The sequence below is a fragment of the Danaus plexippus genome, chromosome 14, assembly GCF_018135715.1.
Source record: "Danaus plexippus chromosome 14, MEX_DaPlex, whole genome shotgun sequence".
NCBI classification, from domain to species: domain Eukaryota; kingdom Metazoa; phylum Arthropoda; class Insecta; order Lepidoptera; family Nymphalidae; genus Danaus; species Danaus plexippus.
The window spans coordinates 7,459,037-7,482,575 of record NC_083546.1 but is presented as its reverse complement, the minus strand read 5'-3'; the positions used below and the strand labels follow the sequence as shown (position 1 = coordinate 7,482,575).

Here is a 23,539-nt window from a genome sequence, read left to right as displayed (position 1 = left end):
TTTACTATGAGTAACAAGTTAGAATGGACTTACATAATTTTACTCACTTGTTTTGCTGGACTTAATGTATGTACAATATATATGTACACGGTTCTCGGTTATCATCCCAACTGATGGTTACAATTGAGACCATGTGTGAGCAGAGCAAATAATTTGTTGGCTTTAGAATTTAAGGTGGATAAAGCGGTCAGCATGGTTAATGAGGTCGGCTTTGCTATATAGTGGCTTCGGATGCTGCAAATGTGGCCGGCAATCGGATATATCCCAGTAGTAACGATGCAGAAGGCAGTGCCAATTGCTACAATGAAAATCCCATGTAAGAGCACGAGGGGCTACAAAAAGAAATGTCTATAAACTCGAGATGTTTCACAGCTCAATTATATAAAAGGTTTAGAAAAAGGTTATGCGGAAGGGACATGAAAGCATATGTATCAGGTAAGTCATACTTATTACTTTAGGTCTCTCAATAGCAAGATATATCACTAATAACTCTACTTAACATTTACAGTATTAAAATTAAGAGCCTTAGTTATTTTTCTATAAGGTGTTTTAATTGAAATATTAATTTTATTTATTGTCAATTATAAATTAAAAAAAAATCATATATATATATATGAAACATTTAAACAAACTAACAGGAAGGCTAATGGTTGAAAGAGCTATTGTACTTCAACATGTTTCTCAAAAAACAATCTCCAATAATGATAATTAATAAATAAAACGAAGCCAATAGTTCCCATTTAAATAGCTTTTACAAATCAAATTCAAAATATAGATAAATATTCCCAGCAGTTCCATTTCGAAGAAGCTATCACAAACGTTCTGAAAGCCTCAACCCATTTACGTAATTGTTAAAGATTTTCATCGACGATTTGTTTTTAAATATTTCTCAAAGAAGACATTATTTACTTATCTCGCTTCGTTTCCTTACAAGGTTGCTATTTAGGTTCCGTAGCGACTTTTCTCAGTTTTGTGTTTGGAAAATGGAATTTCCTTGTTTGAAAGGAAAACAGAATTACAAATCGATTCAAGGAAGAATTATTATTACTACAATGTTTTAAAATCTTGTTTTTATCAACTTTTTAATCATTTAATTCATTAAGAAATATATTTCAAATTGTTTAGTGAAGATGTTATGTGAAATGGTTAATGGTAAATTTTGGAAGTATATGATGAACGCTTGCTGCTATTTGTATGGTTGTAATTAATAACGTATTAGTGGAAATAAAAAAAAAGAATAATTCAGGATGTTGGTAACATATCAGAACTCGTTTTCGTACTAAGTCTTAGAGTTATACTCGAAGTATAGTATAGTATAGTAGAGTATAGTGTAGTATAGTATAGTATAGTATCTCGCAATGTAGTATATCAAGCTTAACTCACAAAAAACAAAAACAAGTGAATTTCAAACAGCTAACATTAAATTAGGCACTAACTAAAATGTTAGTTCATTCAATAAACAGGCAAAAACCACAGCCTATGTGGCTAGCTATAACAATAATAGCAGTGTAAATTTCACTAGCAGATCTGAAGATATTTTTTTATAATTTTTATAATTTACAAAGTGTATAATAATTACATCTTTATGAAACCGGTAAAAAATTTTGTTACCTTTTTAAGCTAAAATAGAATTTTGGGTATAGAACTATTGTCATACCAAAAAATGAGAAAAGTGTAGGAGGAACAGAAGGATGTCTTAATTGGCAAAGTGACAGACATGACATGCAAAAAGTTGATTTCCACCTGGAATATGTCGTTTATTTTTTATTTATTCAAATGTTCCAAAAAATTATTAAAAATAAAAATAAAAATAAAAATACAATTATGATATTACGTATTTATTAAATTCATTTATACGACTATATAAGATGATATTTATACAACTGTATATGACAATATTTATACGGCTTTTAAAGTTTGAGGCAGTGATTTCTTAGTGTTCTGACATTATAATTATAAAATTTTACGATTGTACTCACAAATTGTAACTTAAATAAATGGAAAATAAATAAATATAAAATATTTTTTGTATTTTAATGATTAAAAGCAATTCATAGTTCAAAACAATGTTGTATCGACGGAATTTTAAGTAATTCAATATAGCCGTGACATTTTGTTAATAAATCGAATTCGAAGGACTTGCTTCTATATATTTATTGATGAGTTTTACTTGTTTTTTTTATCTCGTTTTGCAATTTTTACGTCATAATAATCAGTACATATGTTTGAAAACAGACGGAAATATTGTAACACAAGATATAACCACCTTAGATTTCATTTTCAATATAAATTCCTTACTATAAGTGCTTTTACCGTCATTTCATATGTTATGCATGGCATTTTGGGTCCAAAATACACATATATGTTTCGTATAATAATAAATTTTCCCCATAAATTGATGGTTATACTGTTTAAAATTATTAAAAATGGTTGTAATTAAAACATTGTTACCAATCAAAGTAAAGTTTCGAGACCAGATTTTTTATATTGAAAGGCAATAGCTTTATGCTTGGAACAGTGACAATGATCTGAGAATCGAAGATGGAATAACTACGATAAATTAGCCCAATAATAATGAAGGCGAACAAATATTCATATCAATTTTAAATTACGTTGAAAGTAAATAATTTATGTTCAAAGAAAATTTTAAATATGTTAAGAATAATCTCTTTGATATCTTTATATCTATATGAGTTTTTTTTTTGTGGGTTTGATCGGGATAAAAGTTGTTGTGGTGCTGCTTCAGACGTACTGCTGTGCCCAAAACAACTTTTCATTCAAATTGATAGAAATATTAATTAGACCTTTGTATGTAAACTAAAATATTGGTGGTTTTTATTCTGGAAGTAATTGCAAAAATTTACTATCGAACAATTTTTTTCCTGTGCTGCAATTATAAAATATTCAAGGGTGATTTTCAGTCAGGCTCAGCCTCAGAATTCTTAAGATAATGATATTATTGTTAGTGAAATTTCTGATTTAGTACAACAAAAATACTTATTAGGCTTTTTCGTCATTTTTCGTGACATAGCTTACCTGTAATTTCAATTAGTTTCCAATTGTGTTTGTAAATCTAAAATAGTAATTACTTAGGAAATATGTCGAAACGGCGTACGTGACTGTTTGTACTCAAAACGTTTTCATAACCCAATCATCAATCATCAACCCACAGGTGGTAGAGCCTAGCTGTGTCCTAACTAAGTAACTACAGCTCGAACAAGGCCTAGTTCGACTGGGGAAGTACCACCCTCTCACAGAAGAGCATTGCGAAGTAGTCTCTAATGGCTGCGTTTCGTCCGATGACTGAGAGAGCCCGTTGCCCTTTCCCTTATCCCACACTTTCTTGCCCTTTCACTTTTTCCACCCTTTCCTCTCCCTCTCCCACAATCAGGTGCAGATGTCCGTGGACGACAGCGAGGCTGTCTACTCGTTTGCCCCCTTTACCATAAAAAAAAGCAACCATAAATCTATTAATATTAAATCTTAAATAGAAGTACGCTAATTTTTACGGATCTTTCAAGTTGTCTGCCTTGACATCATTATACCTAGTGTTAATGATCAAATGTGTAAGTTTATAATTAGTTCATAAGTCACAAACAGATGGCGCTGTCATCGAATTAGATTAGTATTTTATAACAATGATTATATACGATTTGTTAATAACATTTTATGAAGAAAATGTAAATCGAAAATGAGTCTCTTCGTTTGATCAGTATACAGTACAGTGATGTTTTATTTACAAACAACCCTATCAGTGAGCAGCGCACAGAATGAGTGATTGAACTTACAAAACATTTTTCATTGTTATATGTCCCTACTTTTATTTTCTATTTAATATCAAAATGAAGTCATATCATAATGTCATGGTATTAATTATATGGGGTGGCAACCAGAGGATCCAGGAAAACTGCGAAAGTAACTTATATGTATATTATAATAAGAATTACATATTAAAACTTATAACCTACACCTAAGACTACATGATTGTCCCGAAGTTAGGATGAGAGTTCGATCCGCGGAGTCAGCAACGTCACTCGTAATATGATATTTTATCCATACAACGATGTTGCCCGGCGATGTTCATTTATTTTTTAATATGTAGCGCGTACGTAACATATTAGGTTTGAGTAAACTGTCTATCCATAATCAACACCATTTGTGTTTCATTTAGTCTATTCCAAACTGTGGTCGAGAGCAGTTCCATGTGATAGCGTTTGTTGGTACGTACAATATTAAAAGTCATAATGTTTGCGGTTAGTTTACCTTAACTCTATTTGCGTTCTGAACTCGCTCATGAAGTTGTAATTATTTTGAATATCTATTGTGTTCATATAACCGTGCGTAATGTGGAGAGCAAACGTTCTCGGTTAATATCTTTGGGATACATCACAAGCTCGGCTGAAATAAGCTCATTAATTTTGGAGATCAAAGTATTCTGTGACCATACTTCATGGAATAATACAAGGCTGAAACAATAGATTTCAGGATATATTTACATAATTTTCTTTGTGCCTATTCGCGATAGAATAATAAAATTTTTGTCTTTATATAATATTATTACATGATTCCAATTTGATTCCTCCTTGGCGATGTTTTAATATCAATAAAATTTAAATAAAAAGAGAATAATATAATTAATTTTGCATTTATTATATATATCGGATTTTATTATAAATTCATTATTTTAAAGACAGGACGCCAGCCTCGCTGACGTCTCTAATGTCACTTGTTTCAGTAAGTTCCAGATATTTTAAAATGAAACTTCAATTCTTCTAAATGTTCTTGTATTTCTCGAAGGTTCTTTATGCTCCGCACTCGCTGAACTCTGCAGTCCCTTGTCGTGCGTCCAGACGTCATATTTAAACCAGAATTCAAACATAGTTCTATTCTCTTTGATTTCGTTTTACTTTTAACAATAGTAACGACGACCAATAAGGTGTTATAATAATTGGTGCCAGTTATTTTCATGTTGCATCCGTCGTTGAAGCTGCTTGCGCCGATACGGCCATTCTGGCAGGCGGTGCGTGCTCTGCACCTGCCTGGTGATGTGTTCTCTCTTGCTTAGCTTTCGTTATGTTCTCGTACCCGTTGCAGGTCTCGTAGAGTAGATGGGTCAGGTTCAAGAATTGATGCTTCATCGTCCGAAGTCATGCCGATACGGTTATACTGATGCGTGCTCTGCATTGTTTTCTGTGATAACAGAGAGATACTTATGTAGTCTAGGTACTTCCACAGTAAACCTAGATAACTTTATATTGTTATAGTTATGGTTAACAAATTTGTTGTTGTCGTATGGGTTACGTTGTTTATTACGACTCATAATATCAGGTCCAATTATTTAATCTACTTATGGCTTTGGGGCGTCACACGAACATTCATAACATATGTCATAGGACGTCTCCATCCGCCTACAACATTTTTTTTTTTTTTTTTTTCTTTATTTGTTTGGCGTAAGACGTTTCCACCCGTCTACATATTTTTTTTTTCTTTCTTTATTTGTTTGGCGTAAGACGTCTCCACCCGTGTACAATACTTTTTTTTTTATTTTATTTTTTTTTATTTTTTTTTTTCGTAAGACGTTTCCACCCGTCTACATATTTTTTTTTTCTTTCTTTATTTGTTTGGCGTAAGACGTTTCCACCCGTCTACATATTTTTTTTTTCTTTCTTTATTTGTTTGGCGTAAGACGTCTCCACCCGTGTACAATACTTTTTTTTTTATTTTATTTTTTTTTATTTTTTTTTTTCGTAAGACGTTTCCACCCGTCTACATATTTTTTTTTTCTTTCTTTATTTGTTTGGCGTAAGACGTCTCCACCCGTGTACAATATTTTTTAATTTATTTATTTATTTATTTATTTATTTATTTTTTTTGTTATGGTTCGGATCCGCACGCCAAATGCATCTTTTATAGTAATATATCTCAAACTAAGTGTTAGACAATCACATTGCTAGCAATGATTAATGGTAATGCGTTTGAATGAAGCAATTTGAACAAAATGAAATACGCTCACCGGATAACTATTAGGTAGGCGAACCGTCCACCTAACTGCTTGCTTAGTAATTCTGTGTCGTCCCTCAGATGCTGTGAAGTCTCATCGTAGCTGGTCATGTGCCACATTCGTAGCTGGTCATGTGCCACATTTCGAAGTCATCCATTGTCTAAAATCACTTTACAAGATATTAATCATTCTCAATTATTTTCTGGATTTTGTATAGTTCACAAAATTTTAAATATAGGGATATCCGATTTCTGGGGTTATATTTTTATTATTACAATATCTCCCTTCTGGAATCTTTTAATCGTAGCTCGACCTCTCAAAAACCTAGCTTTGTATCTTCTCTCCGCCTCGACCATCCTGTTTTGAATGTGTTGGTGCATTACATGGACTGATTGTTGAATTGTAATCTAAACTGTCAAAGCATAATTGACTTGTTCGTATGTGCAAAACATCGGCAAGGATACTAAATTTTCCACATGTATTCTTATCACGTAATAAATCTGCTCCGGTTAATATATCAGTAGTCGTTTCAAAACCTGGAAGATTTGTTTTCTACACCCAGAGATTTCATTTGCAATTGATTCTTGTATAACGCACCACTGCGATCTTGCATTTTATTTAAGAGTACATTTACCAGTTGGTATTAAATTAAAATTCTTCGTGATCTCCTTATTCCCGTCGGAAACACGATTCAAACGCATGACCACGGTTAGCAGAAAAGGAACAGAAATTAGTTATATTCGCAATAGATGTATTTGATCAGGATTTTGGAGTCGAGTATGCTTTCGTTTGAATTACAGCATCGTTTTTGTAGAGGCACTGCCGTGTGTTAACCAGACATGTTGCAAATATTACTATGAAGAGTATGTCTATTGTCGTATTTAAATAAAGCAATGGTCTCAGTAGTTTGATATTAAAATCATACAAGTTCTTATAGATCGAGTGAGTACCTTTCTACTCAAGTCTTCCCAAGGCCTCCCTACGTCATCTCATGGTATTCTTAAGGATACAGCAAGGACCTGTGGTTGGCTCAAGAGTAACACGCGATTAGTTCAGAGGTACGCTCTCCACATCTGTGGTGTAGACTTGTCTTCTCACGGCTCCACAAGGCATCCCTACGGAATCTCATGGTTCTCTTATGGATACATCAAGGACCCGTGGTTAGCTCAAGGGTAACACGCAATTAGCTCAGAGGTCACGCTCTCCAGATCTGTGGTGTATAATTGTCTTGTCACGGTACCACAAGCCTTCCCTACAGAATCTCATGGTTCTCTTCAGAATACATCATGGACACGAGGTTAGCTCAAAGGATAATAACAAATGTTAGCTATGGTCTCTCTTGTGTAGATGTTGTAACTAACCAATCGTCTGCACACTTTCTAGCTCGCTCCTTTAAAAGACTTTAATTCGAATGTCGTAGTTACTGATTTGGTACGTATTTACAGCCGTAAAGATGCGTTTGAATCAATCCCGAACACACACACTATCACCGGGATCAAAAGATGATAAAATTAATTGGATCTTGTTAGTAATTTTAATCGTATCCCTTGTTTTTTCTAGTAGCAAACGTTCGGTCACGCTCTGCATTGTTGACATCATTTGCATGAAAGACTGAGGAGCGTTCTTCATTACGCAAGTTCTCCGGATGATTATTTTCTTGAGCTGGATCAGGATTTACAAATACACTAAGACCGGCAGTAACTGATCACAGGAGCGATCCCACTTCTGATATCGGATTTTATTATAAATTCATTATTTTAAAGACAGGACGCCAGCCTCGCTGACGTCTCTAATGTCACTTGTTTCAGTAAGTTCCAGATATTTTAAAATGAAACTTCAATTCTTCTAAATGTTCTTGTATTTCTCGAAGGTTCTTTATGCTCCGCACTCGCTGAACTCTGCAGTCCCTTGTCGTGCGTCCAGACGTCATATTTAAACCAGAATTCAAACATAGTTCTATTCTCTTTGATTTCGTTTTACTTTTAACAATAGTAACGACGACCAATAAGGTGTTATAATAATTGGTGCCAGTTATTTTCATGTTGCATCCGTCGTTGAAGCTGCTTGCGCCGATATATATATATCAGTTATATAATTTAAATTGTAATAACAAATAAAGTACATCATAATTTTATATTTTATTATTGGGATGAATAAAAGACCTTTTATATTTATCAAAAATAAGTTAACCAAAGATTAGGAAGGCGAAAAATTTGTAGACAACTAAAGTATTAATTGGGTCCAAAATAAAATAAATAACGATTGGATACATGTAGGGATACAAAAAAATTAACACCGTATCTCAATTCATCATAGCATTCTTGGAGCGTACTCTGAAAGTACCCTTAGAAGTTTTGTTTCAAATTTGGCTAAGTAGAGAGAGGAGTTTGGACGGTGAAGGTGAGCATTACACGAGCGTTAGATCGGAGCCCCTTAAACCCGCACCTGGGTCGCAAGTCCCAGGCATTGATGAAGCTCCTCTCCCTGCAACACCATGGACCTGACACCCGCATGAAGATTCCATAGAATGCTGAGAAGTTTTGTCTGACTATAAAGAAAGTAAATAAAAGTCATTGAAATGATATAATTACAGATCCTGTAGTTTGTTTTTGGCAAATACATAATCATTCCACATGTAGAAATAAAAGTGACTGGACTTTAAAAATCATTTTCAACTGTCAAGTTTATTTCGAAAAATGTCTTATATATTTAGTTAAACATAAGTTATTGTTATCTTTCAAGATCAGCTGAAACCATTTGGACGATAATCTTGGATGAGATACTTATTCTAAGTTTCTTTTCATGCCCAGAACCAATCGGTTGTCACACTCACATCCCATCGAAGACTGTATTGGTAGATTCTTCCTTGATCTTTTTGATTTCTAAGTAAAGAAGATTTTCTGGAAAATTCCGCTGATGAGCTCACAAATAATCTGTTTTAACATTTTGCAACCGATACTCTATTTTACTTGTGAACTTTATTCCACGAACATTAAATATAAAAACCAACAATATTCGTCGTGTTTTTAAGTCCTCGCCATATTATGGGAATTTTAAACTTCTTATAAATCCCTTTTCCCTTCAACTATTAAAAGAAATTCTCGGTAAATTGTTCGACGAAATCTATTCATACGTGATGAAATTAAAATAAATGTTAACTTATATTTCGCTTTAATTTTTAATGTACAAGTTCACATAAAACAAAAAAGCTGTAAATAAAACTGAAGATTTAATCATTGTTATTGTACACGAATTATAATTGTGTCGCAAAAGTCAACCGGAAAAATAAAATGTTTAAATTGAAACATCATTCTAGTGTGCAAATAAAAAAATACTTTTAATTTAAATTAAACAAGCTCAGCTTTGAAGTAAATTCTAAAACTTTTATCAACGAGGGAGTTAAAAACAGAAGTGAAACTAAGAAATCAGGAAATTAGGTGTTCAAGCGAGTGTCTTTCCGACCGGAGAGTTCGCTTATTGACCGGAAACTCTAAGGACATTGCCGCTTTTTACTTTTCATTAGCGCCGGTCGTCCCAGTAATTTTTAATATATTGAAACAGCAGATGGCATTTAAAATATTAAATGAAATAATTGGCGTGATACAACAAATTCGAAAGGATATAGATTTTAACTCAATGTAGTTTACATCATGGCATACTTATAATGGTAATATCCGAATTGATAAAGATGTATAATTAATTCATCTAGCAGATAAATTAAATGTATTTTTTTTTATCTATGGCTGCATTCGCACTGGACTAGTGGAATATTTTACCAATGTCAAAGTTTAACATAGAATCTGAGCTATTCTGTGGACATATTTTTTGACGTTATATATTTTTTTACGTCTATATAAAATTTCTCTTCAATACAAAAAAAAAGTCACAAATTCGATGTCGGCATACCGAAATTTAAGTTTTTACTTCACCTTAGTATCAATAAATATTTTTAAATTGTTCTTTTTGATCCAAGCTGTACGTAAACATATTCGGAAATTAAAAGATTACGTGAAATTATAAATGAATGAAAGGCTTTTGTTAAAAGGTACTCGACTAATGTTTTATGTATAAAAATAATCCACACATGCTGTTGTGTTTGAATAAACATTTCAATCGAGGGTTTGTCATTGCTGGCCATCCGTGTGGAACCCTCCATTCACCTCTTTGTCACGCCACACTGACTCCCCGTGGATGATCTGCGGCCGAGTAGTCTACTACACCCACACTAAGGACGGCTCGTATCTGACAGAGACTTCACGAACACCTACTGTACTTCATGTCGACAGGATACATTTATTGACAGAGATTCATAAAGAATAATATTAAATCCAACGATTTTAGTTTCGTTGTAACTTTTATACTGCACGTCATTCAAAAGGTAACGTTAAAAATATATATGACATTTAAAATATAACTTTTTAAATTCAAGTACACACTTACGTATTATCTAATATGCTTAATATAATACATAACATACCCGTCCTGAAATTTAAAATATCGTGATGTATAAAAAAAAAAACAAAAAAGGTTACTACAAAAAAGTTTCTACTTTTAAAATTGTTATTGAAATGAATACTTGCAGTGTGTTAATTATGAATTAGCTACGACTATTACATGGAGCACGCCGCTGTGGCGGCGGTAAGGCCCGTTGTAGAGGAGTGGCTCAATAGGAGCCACGGCTCGCTCAGGTTCCGGCTGACGCAGGGACTTACCGGACACGGGTATTTGTCGCATAGGCCGGGAGCAGACGTCCCAGTGCCACCATTGTGGTGACGGCCGCAACGATACGGTGCTGTATACGTTGGCGGAGTGCCCAGCTTAGGTCGAGTAGCGGCGCGACTTGGTCGCGGCCGTAGGTGATGCGGGAAATCTCTCGCTTCCGGCTGTAGTATGTGCTATGGAAGGGATCGAGTCAAGATGGTGTGCCGTGGCCACCTTTTGCGAGACTGTGATGCTAGCAAAGGAGGTGGCGGAAAGGGAGAGAGAGGCTGCCTTATATCTCCCCTCCCACAGCATACGCTTTGGGCGCCGAAGGGTGGCCGTATATCGGCCACCGTAGAGCGCGGCCTGTGGACGGCAGATTCGGGGCGTCGTGTCGTCTGAAAACAGCTGCAGACTTCGAGGCGGAAGCGTGTGTTCGGCGTGCGCCTCATAGTTGAGTCCTGTGGCCGGGTGACCGCCGCAGAGTGGGTGATGGGACCCACTTGACCATCTGGTGGGTCAGTACCCGTCGGGGAGTAGCGACGAATGTTTCGGCGATACCGGCCCCTCTGACACATGGGTACATGAGGAACACGAGTTGGTTTTTAGTCAGTAAGAGTCTGACAGACCCCTTCGTCCTTCCCCAAGGGCGGTGGGGCTTCATGAGGATTTTCCAACAGAACAACAAAAAAAAAAAGAAAACAACTACTACATAAAACATTAATTTTAACAAAATTCATTATAGTGTTCCCCCATAGAATTCTCTCAGATTTTTCATACAATTGATATGTTGATATCTAAATATTGCGTTAGTACACATTTTCATATGATTTACGTATATAGTTCGTATATTTGTTATATTATTTTACATTTAACCCGATGTATCGATACTTTACAGCAACCGTGATCATTGACCGGCGAGATAATGTCTATCAGTTAGTCCTGTTGTGTTAGTGGGATAAAATGTGAAATTGAATAATAAATACGCGAATATTTTCAAAAATCAGAATTTCATTCAATTTATACGGTTTATTAAATTTTCCATTCGTTAATTTAAACTGCAACATAGGTTACATATAGCATATTTAATAAATAACAATGTGACAAAGTTGCTTAATACAGATAATACAATTTTAATGTCAAATTCATGGTATAGATAATTAATATGACATTAAATATACCATATACTTTAAAATGTCATTACACTACATGAATTTATAAATCAATTCCTGGCAGCATAATTCGTCTAATTTTTTTTCATGACTAACCTTTCCCATCCAATTCATATTTCTTTAAGACTTTCTACTTTTCAACTTCTTTTAAAAGCTTGAACACCAACCCTTATAATTTATTATCTCTAGGTATGAATAGAAACTCAAAATTCAATGAAATTAATTATTAATATTTTCTTTCCTGTTTTTACTACTACATATAATAACGAATCTTAACTATCTAAAAATAGCTATATTGGGTACCAAAAATAGGGTTATTCTCCAGCATAAAAATCTCTTCATCTATATATCTATGTATTTACCGAAGAAGCAATAGCAACCTTAGAAACTAGTCAATTTGGTGAGTCCACGAATCAAAAAATAATAATAATTTATAACACAAAAAACTAATAATTTTTAAACTATAATTAGTAATTTAAAAAATCAGAGTGAATAAACCATAGCTTCAATATTTAAAAAAAAATGTTATGAATGACGTTTGACGCGTCGAATACAAAACGTCAAATGAAGATAATCTTATTTGACATTATGGATAAGAAATATATATAAAGACTACAGAATTAATTTAAACCGAAACTTAAAAACTCCAGAATGCACCCCAATTCACATTAAATTAATGAAATTTGCTTGTTAACTTTTACGCGGGAAAGTAGTTGACAGCGAAAGTTGTGTTTTTTCACAAGTAAAGTCGTTTAAGATGTTCTTAATCTTCTGAAAGTACATTAGTTTTGTTTAAATTAGTGATTGGTGTTTGTTTCTTAAATAATAATAAGTTGAAACTGTTTAAAGAAGTTTATCCCACTTACCTAAGTTTCGATCTAAGTTTTTTAACCTAAGTTGTAGATTTACATGACATTTATATTTTTTAAATAATTTTGGCCTCGGACTCTTAATTTATGTTGCTGTATGAAGTTTATAATTTTCTTAGCAAAATCAAGTCATCTCATAAATATAACTCCGATAAAATGTAAATATTCATTAATGTCATAAATTTTCTGCGACAGCTTATAACGGAAATTACACTTGTTTACCGGGGCGGCGCAGCGAAACTAAGCTAGTAATAAAAATATATTAAATAGATAAAGGTTATTGAAAAACGGGCAACGTTTCGTATGTAGTGTAACAATTGAAACTTGTGTTAAGCATACGCATTTGAACAATTACTTAACTATCTATATTATGTTAGTGAAAACGATAAGATCATTAAGTTGGCAGGATTTATAATAGTATTTTTATGTCTATACGTTTCTATAAAGTGATTTTAAATTTTTAAAATATATTATACATATAATGAGATCTAAGATTTTCGCGAGTATTCATTTAAATGAAACTAGTATTATTCGGATTTACTACGCGGATTCTATTATTTAAAAACTACATAATCCCGACGTTTCGGTTACTTTGCAGCAACCGTGATCACGGGCAGAGCAAAGTAACCGAAACGTCGGGATTATGTAGTTTTTAAATAATAGAATCCGCGTAGTAAATCTGAATAATACTAGTTTCATTTAAATATTATACATATCTCTGATAAGCAACTAATTTTATAATATTTTTTATTTTTCTTTTATTGTAGAATTAAGTGTGCAAAATAAAACAACGATTTCCGTATATACTTTTAGCACTTATTATCACACTATTATGTTATTTCACATATTTTTTGTCATCGGATAACAATCAACAAGACTAACTGACATAAATCCTGATGTCTATCCATGATCACGTTTGCTGTAAAGTAACCGAAAGGTCCGGTAACATGTACAATAATATTATAAATCGCTTATTATATAAGAAAAATTTAGTTTCATTTTATTGTGTACTTGGGAACATCTTAGACATCTAATTTTCTTGTAAAAATATTGTATATACATATATATATGCTTCAAAATATACTTCTATCGATGTACATTCTATATACAGACTGACGATTGGGTCTCATTGAAGGGAAGAGAGCCTCGCACATCTTGCCGTAACGCTGTTATCAAAAAGGTCACAGATAATATAAATAATAGCAACTTATTAGACAAGTATAGTGGAACATTGTAATATTAGTAATAAAAACCCGATCCTTTCAACTACAACTATTCAAACAAAAGTGTTTAACCAAAAACAAATTATTATTAATTTATTGAGATTCCTATTCATACAAGAAAATAATTGTGTGTGAAGAGGTGAAACTTCGTAATTTTGCCATGAAACCAGAGAGGGGTACAAAAAGATTTTTAAGGACTTTTTAATGTTTAAAGACAAACTTTACTAACATTACATGCAAGTCACAATTGATTGCATGGGTTCGAGCGCCATGCATTCCCTCTCGCTCTGTCTCTTTTTATCCCCCCCCCCCCAGCAGCGCACAACGTTTAACACAACCATGTTGGAAGTCACATAAGAAGTTTCACTTCAATAAAATCTCATATAGCACGAACATCCTGCAAGGACATCTACATTATACAATACTATTGATAAAAGTCATCAAGTCTATGAACTTCATCATATTTATACACAGACTCACGCAATAAAAGACCCTTCTAATGGTCAACTATTGTAGCTTGAAAACCTAGCGCTGATTTTGCTTTAGGTCCGGACAAAACCTTTCATTCCCTCATAATATATATATCATTTTAATCAATAAACTGCTAAGAACTGTAAAGTGTTCTAGCCATGTCAATAATCCGTGATATTTGTTTATAGAATACTGTAAAGGTCATTAAGGGGGGCACATTATAACGTATTTTCTTTATCTATACGTTTCCACATTTTTTTTATTTGTAAACTTACTGTAATTATTACCTTGGCAACGACAGTGTAAGCTTTTTAACGATTAAATCGGAAAGCCTGTCTTTATTCTTATCTATGAAATAATTGCAAATGCAAATAAGTAGGTTAACAGAATCCATCTATTAATGGCCATTGCCAAAAAATTACACAATTTCTTTAATCTACTTCGTTGCTATGAACTTGTTTATAAAATACTTTATTTTAAGAAAATATAAATACAAATATAACTCAACCTAAGTCATGCTGAATAAATGTAAAAATCAATGCAATAAAATTCATAACAGATATTCAAATATCACTCCGAGCCATAAGAATAATTGTTTAAATTAAATTGTTTTTTAAAATTATATACAATAGCTTTCGCCTCTGGCTATTTCAATGCAATTCGATATGTAGGTGTAAATAATACTTCTGGTAGAGTTTTTAAAAACATTACTTAAATTTTATTTGAGTGATGTGTTTAAAAAGTAACAAGTCAAGTATCATCAGTCGGACTTTAAAAGGGATTTATTAAATAATTTAATTCTTATTACTAAAATGTTTGCTTAAATTGGATATACTGGTTTCAGAAGTACTGATTCCAGAATCATTGACATGTCTTATATCTTATGATTTATAACTCAATAGTTTAATATCTAATAACAAATTTAGTCATGGATTTTCTTATATATGTAAGTATTTAGAATTAAATTATATCACGAAAGTACTGGCTTCGATGAACCTAAATTTACCGTGTCATATATCGCCGTCAGTGAAAGAGGAATAAATGTGACATTAGACATAAAGCAGCTCGGAGAGCCAGCGAGGAAGGAACAAAGACGTCGAAAGTGTGTCAGCCTGGAGTCAGCTTCAAACTCGTTGGATATTGAATAGAAAGAGTACAATGTCAAGTAGCAAATATTTTATGAAGAGCTGGGAAGTAGGTGTCACGTACCGACCTTAGAAATGTATGGGACGATGCTCGTACTGCGGACCGACGCTTGGAATGTTGCGAAATAAAATTCTATTGAAGGTTATATTTATTTTATTTGTCGTGTTTTGGAGATTCTATTGATGGTGGAAATTATTATGATAAACCAAATATAATTAATCCCTTATGGTATTATCATATTTCACTTCTGTGCACGTTTACTTGTGTCACAAAATCATCAAAGAAACCGACAAGTGTGTGAAATCTTCTATTCGACTGTAATCCAATGTCTGTGAAGTCACAGGTTCAAATTCAGCTAGGATCAGTAGAGCGTTTTCATTATTTAAAATAAATAACACAATTTCATAGCGTTATGTATAAAATAACTCAACATTTGACAGATTTAATAAACATTATTTGCAATTTGTTATATTTGTGAATATATATATAAATATACATATATGTCGGAGAAACACTTTTCTCAACGACATCATCTATAGTCGTTGAGGACTTGGTGGGCGTCATGAGGGTAAAGTGCGAACACAAAACACGTCGATTATGATTTTCACAATATTTTAATTTAGTTTCAGCACGTTTAAATCACAAAATCACTGTACACATTCAAGCCGATAATTAATGATCAGAAAGAGAACTGAGTTAAGACCGAGCAGTGAGTTCAAAGCGCCACTTCCGATCAACCAACTTCGAGGATCCAACCCGATCCACCCTCAATTTACACCTCAACTCTTGACCACTGTCACACTGCCTTATATAAAGATGACGCCTCGACCTCACTCAAGCTACGTGCTCTGCTCTGATTGGTCGTTACATAAATTACGATAATAATGTTATTTAATCTGTGAAAAACGTAACATATAAAGTAAGATCAAATTAAAAGTTAAGAGAAGCTTTTACAATTTCAATGAACGTTAAACATTGCACACTATGCGTTAAACAGTAATTCAGTTGACAATGGCTACTTAATAACTTCCTACTTTAAATATAATCACAAATCCGTTATTAGAAACATGTTTTAGGCTTTACAACAATGTAAAAATGCGTATTAAATCATATTAAGATTTCTAAAATGTGTTTAGATGATAAAGAGACAATTTTATGCAGTATCGTACAATCAACAAGCAACTCCATCAATGGCTTATTCCGACATATATATATATTTATATATATAATATATATATATAAAAATCTAGTAATATCCATATCCTTAAACCACACCCCAAAATAGTTTAAATCTATTCTAACTTCCGATTCATCTGTATTGAAAATCCGTGAACAGAAAAATAATACACCGCAGTCATTTTCGTCATCTATATTATTTTATATTATAATTATTTTCGGTACCTACAAAATACAACCGTTAAAACAATTCAATTCAAATATAAATAGAGAAATAACACAGATAACATTAAAACCGAATCGCACTAACCAAAATAAATTAAACAACGTAAATATAAAGAGAATTAATTAAAACAAAAATATGCTTTATATAAAATTTAATATATTTCTTATTTCCTTATTTCAATATAACACCAGTCATAAGTGTGGTTATAAATTTTTATACAAGAATTCCGTTCTTTCTTCCCAATTATTTTTTTTTCCCAAAAACTTGACATACATTCCGGGTGTGACATAGAATGTTGGCAATAAAATTGTGGCAAAGACATTAATATTTTGGTATATAATATTGCATAGACATTGTAGCGAAATAAGTTTCTATGTTTAATCAACGTACATTAAATTATTATGCATGTTTTTAAAAATACGTAATAAATTAAACAGTAAAACACTATATCCTAAAAATAAGAGCAACAAAATTATACATATGTATGTGTGATTAAAGAAATATCAGGTTAAAATTTAAAGAATTTCAGATAAAATGGCGTATTAAGAAAACATACGTGTCACACGCAAAACTTCCTGTTTATTCTTAGAATGTATGAAATAATTAAGATTTTGACAAAATTTGAAAATGTAAATTAATTGTTATCAAACGTTTGTATCTTGGTTGAACGTATTATTTTTTACAAGCCTTTTAGAAGGTGGTAGAGCCTAGAAGATCGGCGACAAGTAGTCTTAAATGGCTGCGTTTCGTCTGATGAGTGAGAGAGCCGGTTGCCCTTCCCCTGTTCCCACGCTTTCCTGTCATTTCCTTATTCCTACCCCTCGCTCTTCCTAAACAACCAAGGTTGGCAGATGTCCATGAGCGACGGTGACTACTGCCCACCAAGCAGGCCGTCTGCTCGTTTGTCACCTTTCACATAAGAAAAAAGCCTTTTTATTTTATTTTATGATCTAAGCTATTCTGTATATAATATTATATATTCATATAATTATAAAACATATTTCTTTTATTAAAAATTGAGACTAAATTTTCATAACAACCTCATAAACACGAACAAAGACAGACACAACAAGTTATATACATCAACAATATATTGGAAGAATATACATATACATATGTATTGAAACTGAAGCCCATATAATTTAGACTAAAGAAAGATGCTCTCTTAAAATATTATTTATAATTGACTTGCACTTTAAACAGCGTCGTAGTGGCCTAGAGCTCAAAGGCCCGCCTCTCGTGCAGAGGGTGCGGGTTCGAAACCTGTCAGGTGCCAATGTAATTTTTTCCCAGTTATATGTACTTTCAAAGAGTATTTAGACACCACTTACGGCCGGTGAAGGAAAACATTGTGAGGCAACTTGGACCTATAATTTCAAATTATAAGTTTCAATTCGCCAGTCCACTTTGAGCGAGCGTGGTGATTCTGTAACCTTCTCAGAGAGAAGAGGCTTTTGCTCAGCAGTGGGCACCAATAGGCTGATGATGACGATGATAATTACTTTAAACATATTTTCGAAAATGCACTGATAACTATTGCAATAACAGATGGAGACTGCTTACTTCTATGAATTATCCCACAAAGAATCAAAAATCTTTTGATGGACGAATGGAAACCAGAAAAAATATTTATCTATTAGAAAGGCCATAGAGTTTACATTGCTCTATTAAAATTACATCAAAATTTGTATTATTTCGTTAACCTTTCTAACTTCTTCTCCACACCGACCCGTCATAAAACACTATGAATCTCTCTCGACATAATTACGTCTGCTAATCACCAGTCGTACGGAACTTCTCTGTATTTCACACCTTCTGTGTTACCGCGGGCTAATAGGACTTTGAAACAGACTCCATTTAATATGTTTATATGAAATTAAATACCAAACATTTCTTATAAATAAATGTTTTGACAATCTATTCCAATATTTTCAGTGTTACACAATTGTTTACTGAAATATGTGCTGGTTACTTAATTATATTTCTTATTAGCAATTTTTTATTTAGATTATTAATATAAATAAGCTACTTAAGAAATGAACTGAGCTAAATTGTATAACATTATACAGTAGAGAAAAAAATAACGGGGAATTTACAAAGCTTCGAAGGAAAAATAGAATTAAATATTGATTATATTTAATTCTATATATATAATAAAAAGGAATTGTAATTCAAATTCCGTTTTCACGATAAGACACTTTGTAATTATTATACGATAATGTTTACTAATACTATTTTTATTAGTTACTATTATTTAATATTATAAAGAAGCCACAATTATCAAAAGAATGTTCTCCATATAAAAACGGGCATATTAACTTAGAAAGTAAAGATTAAAGCCTTGATAAATCGAAATGAATATTAAGTAATAATATTTGATTTATATATAATAAAAAAGTGTAGTATCCGCCAGATGGAGAAAGGTGTTTTGTTATATTAAAATTCACTGTTGATAAACAACTTAGGTTAAAGTGATTTTGTTACTAAATTTTAAGTCGTAGCAGCTGCTACGTGGCTACGCGGCTACACTTCACCATTGCGGCTACGTTTATACTCGACTACGCTTAATTAAAATAACATATATAGAATGTGTTATGAACTTATTACATTCAATTTTACTATTTTTCATTATCAATTCCCTCTTTCTTATTTTCTTTGTAGATTTTTTGTTATACTGATATTTAATACTTACGTCACTTGAGTGCTTTGTCCCCTTTGTATTCGTTGCAATTTGTAAAGTTATAGTAATGAAAACATATTTCGGCTCCTTCATTTTCATTATACGGATCATACATCAGGAATTGGTAGGAGAGTTAGTAATAGCTGAACAGCAATATCATATCTCCGTTAAGGTAAATGTTAAATTATTTTTATTAAATTAGAACCGTATTATACTTCGCTTTACCGTATTACACAGCGAGCGAGCCTGGTAGAGTTTCAAAATAATTCTTTAAAGCTTTCTCCCATTAGGACGTACACCAGGCGACCCCGAGTAATTTGAATTAGACGAACCCCATATTGTTGATCACTCAAAAGATCATCGTAGTGTACCACAGTTTGTCCAATCATTATACGTCCCATCGTCGATCCTCGTCGATCCTGAGCAGACGAGATGTCTCTCATGATGCCCTTTTCTTAAAATCGGTTCAGCGATTTAGGTGCGAAAACGTTACAGACAGAGTTACTTCCTCATCTATAATATTAAAAGGGATTCCTATAGCGTTTACGTTTGTATTTGTTTGTAATTTATCCGTTGTATTTTTTTTCTTAAATTATTTTAACATCCACACCTATTTAAACAAACGTTCTTTAGTTCTATGTTGTCTGGTAGAAATCGCCACTAAACGATAAGACCTCCATCTTCTTTCACCTGTTTTACTTTGTTTGTTTTTCCTTTTCTCCTCTCTAAATTGGTCTTTAAGAAAGAAAATAATATTGAGTTTTATTTAATAATTACGTCCATTGTCAAAACTAGTCAGTATAAACTGATATTTTATCTAGTGTAACATATTTTACTGACCTTTATATTCCAGAAATATTTGTCGAGCTTAGGTACAATTTGTAACAATGCAAAAATATCTTAAACAGCTTAATTTCCATTCAAATATTATATTTCTAAGTTCATACTTTTCCAATATTTTAATTACACTATATAAAAATATAAACAACTATATATATCTAAGATTTTCTATGATTTCCTGAAAAAAAATTACCCAAAATTAGGTGACTGTAATTTTAGCAGTTTTATGGAAATTCAAATAAAAAATTTTAGCGTTGCTATTTTACTACTATAAGTTATTTTTCAAAAAAATTATGTAATTTTGTATAAAATTCTTGACTTTATATATTAATATTATTAAAAGTATTCACGAAACTACATATGTAGTTTTTCGGATTGATTAGTTATCAATTTTAATAAATATAATGGCTACCATGAAGCACTTTAAGAAAATGGCTTACATCATTGTGGAAAAGCGCTGATACCATTACACTGGACCGATATTAAATTACCAACCAAACATAGCTAAAAACCGCAACAAGAAAAACTAACATTCAAATGAAAAAATCGAATCGAAACCGAACGAGTTACGATGTTTGTGAGTTACGATGCTACAAACGCATAAACAACATACATAGCCATCAACGTCAAAGTTATTACACCCCTCTTTTACGTGAAGTTTTAAAATAGCTCGATGCGATTAACATAATCGATTATAGTTCACAAGGTACAAGTGTTGAGATATTAATTCATTGACCTTGCATTACTTATTACATTAAGAGCTGTGAAACAAGTAAAAATAATATAAAATAAATTAATAATATTTTACTCAGAGATAAAAATGTTTTCACCTAAATTTATCACAAGTGCAGAATGGATTCGTTCCGCTCAAAACTAATTTGCTTAAAACCGAATTTTCCACCGATTTACTGAGAAATAAGTTGTCATCTCTCTGTGGAAAGGATGCTATATTGTTACTTAATCCAATTAAAGATTTTTTTATCTTATATATTGGCTTAATATTAGTTCAATCGTAATATTACGTATACGTTGACGAAAGCCAGATTTAGTTGACCCTGTTTCATTAACCACCGACGCAAAAACGACGGAGTGTTATAAATCTGACGGGTCTGTGTGTGTGTGTCTGTCTGAGGCAACGTAGCTACCAAACGGATGATCCAATTTTAATGCGGTTTTTTTGTTTGAAAGGTATATCCGTCAAGAGTGTTCTTAGCTATGTTTGGTGGAAATCGGTTCAGGTCTTCAAGGTCAGCAGGTCGTTTGTTAGGTGTGATAGGAATGTTACACGCACAGTTTGCTCGCAAGCATATGCGGGATCTGACATTTGAAACACTAACCTTTTGTCAAAATAATTTATCTTGTATATATTACAATTATATACAAGATTTTTATTATTATCTTGTAGATAATTTAACTCAAATACTTAATAATTACCATGGTCATAAATTCAAATAACTTACTTATAGTTTCGCAAAAAAATATTTTTTTAAGCAGCTTTAATATAAATCCAAATGTTTAACTACCTTCTCTTGTGAACCATATTTCTGGAATTTAAATCTCTACGTATAGTGAAAATCACAATTAACTTAATATTTGTGTTGTTATTTTATCTACCTAATATTTCATATATAAATAGTGTAAAATTTCTGATGATGTAAACAATTTACTACACGAAAATTATCTGTAATTAAATAAGTAAAATATTTAAAATACAATCAAAAATTAAAATTTACTTCATAATACATCCAGGACGTTTAATGCCGCTCCATACTTATTTTTATTCTTAACAAAAATCATTGTTTTATATTCCGAACTTCGGCAGGATTTGCTACGTGCTTAGAAACAACAGAAATACAGCAATCCAATACTAGAGAACTACACATTTACAACAATTTCAAGATCTATTTAATTTTCATTAAAGTAGTTTTTTTCACGAAAAAATGACAATGATAATCTTTAAACATAAATTCAACTTCATTTATTGAAGAAACATACCCTCAGAATATTTAGAGACAAAAACGTTTATTTGTATAAAAATATATAAAATAATATCTTATCTAAAGTAGGTCTATCTCGGCGACGAGATATTTAATTTCCTGCTAAAGCCACCAGAAACTTTATTCAACTCTTAAATACATTAATTTAAAGCGAGTGAATCCTTAGCGAAACTTATTAACATTCATGCAACTCAGCGTGCTATGAAGAAATATCTAGTAATGTTTATATTTTGTTACTCAAAAGAATACCTAAAATACGCATTTTTGTCTGTTTCTGTTTTACGCGGCAAATATTGTCCGAACGTGACTCTGTCTCAAAATTGCAAGAGACTATGCCAATTTATTTTTTTTACGTTCTGAAGTATAACGACATTATATTATTAAAAAATCTATATTGTTTTAGCATACATACACTAACATACATAACATTATATATATATATATATATATATTATAGGATAGGATATAATATATATATATATATATTAATCCTATTCGCTTGTAAACATAATGTTAAAAAATGCAGACGATTTCTTTAAAAAAAAAAGAAACGGTATTCGGACAAAAATTTGATTTTTTTTTATATTAGAAAGACGAAAACTAATACATTACACAAAATATAATTGTATTAATAAAATTCTGTAAATCTCGCAATACGTCCAATGAAGTCTTGAACAATCATTGTTAAGGCGCGCAATTTTAAGTTTTATATTTGTGAAGCGTGTTTATATTAATTGTTATTAAAGATGTATGTTCTATACATTCATTATAAAATTAATGTAGAAACCTTGACTAAGTAGTCTGTTATTTCGTCACGCCATATTTTGACTTGTCATTAAATTAATGAAACAAAACAAAAGTATGTAGATTATTTTTATACTTGTCACTAATTAATTTCATTATATGCAACATAGAATACTACGTGTAACAAATAACATTACAACAAATGGAAGTTCATACTACAATAACTTTAAAGTTAAAAAAAGCTTCTGATAATAAGCAACATTTTCAATCTAAGAGAGCACGAAAATATCTGG

General features: G+C 32.0%; 2 long non-coding RNA genes across 2 annotated transcripts; both read right to left on the bottom strand.

The window, feature by feature from the left end:
* Positions 1-4,767: 4,767 nt before the first annotated feature.
* Positions 4,768-5,314, bottom strand: LOC133319157 (uncharacterized). The gene is made up of 2 exons (XR_009752844.1): positions 4,908-5,314; positions 4,768-4,834 (listed from the first exon to the last, which is right to left on the bottom strand). It is a non-coding gene; the product is annotated as an uncharacterized LOC133319157 (long non-coding RNA).
* Positions 5,315-7,841: 2,527 nt separating this feature from the next.
* LOC133319180 (uncharacterized) lies at positions 7,842-8,084 on the bottom strand. The gene is made up of 2 exons (XR_009752862.1): positions 7,982-8,084; positions 7,842-7,908 (listed from the first exon to the last, which is right to left on the bottom strand). It is a non-coding gene; the product is annotated as an uncharacterized LOC133319180 (long non-coding RNA).
* Positions 8,085-23,539: the final 15,455 nt, after the last annotated feature.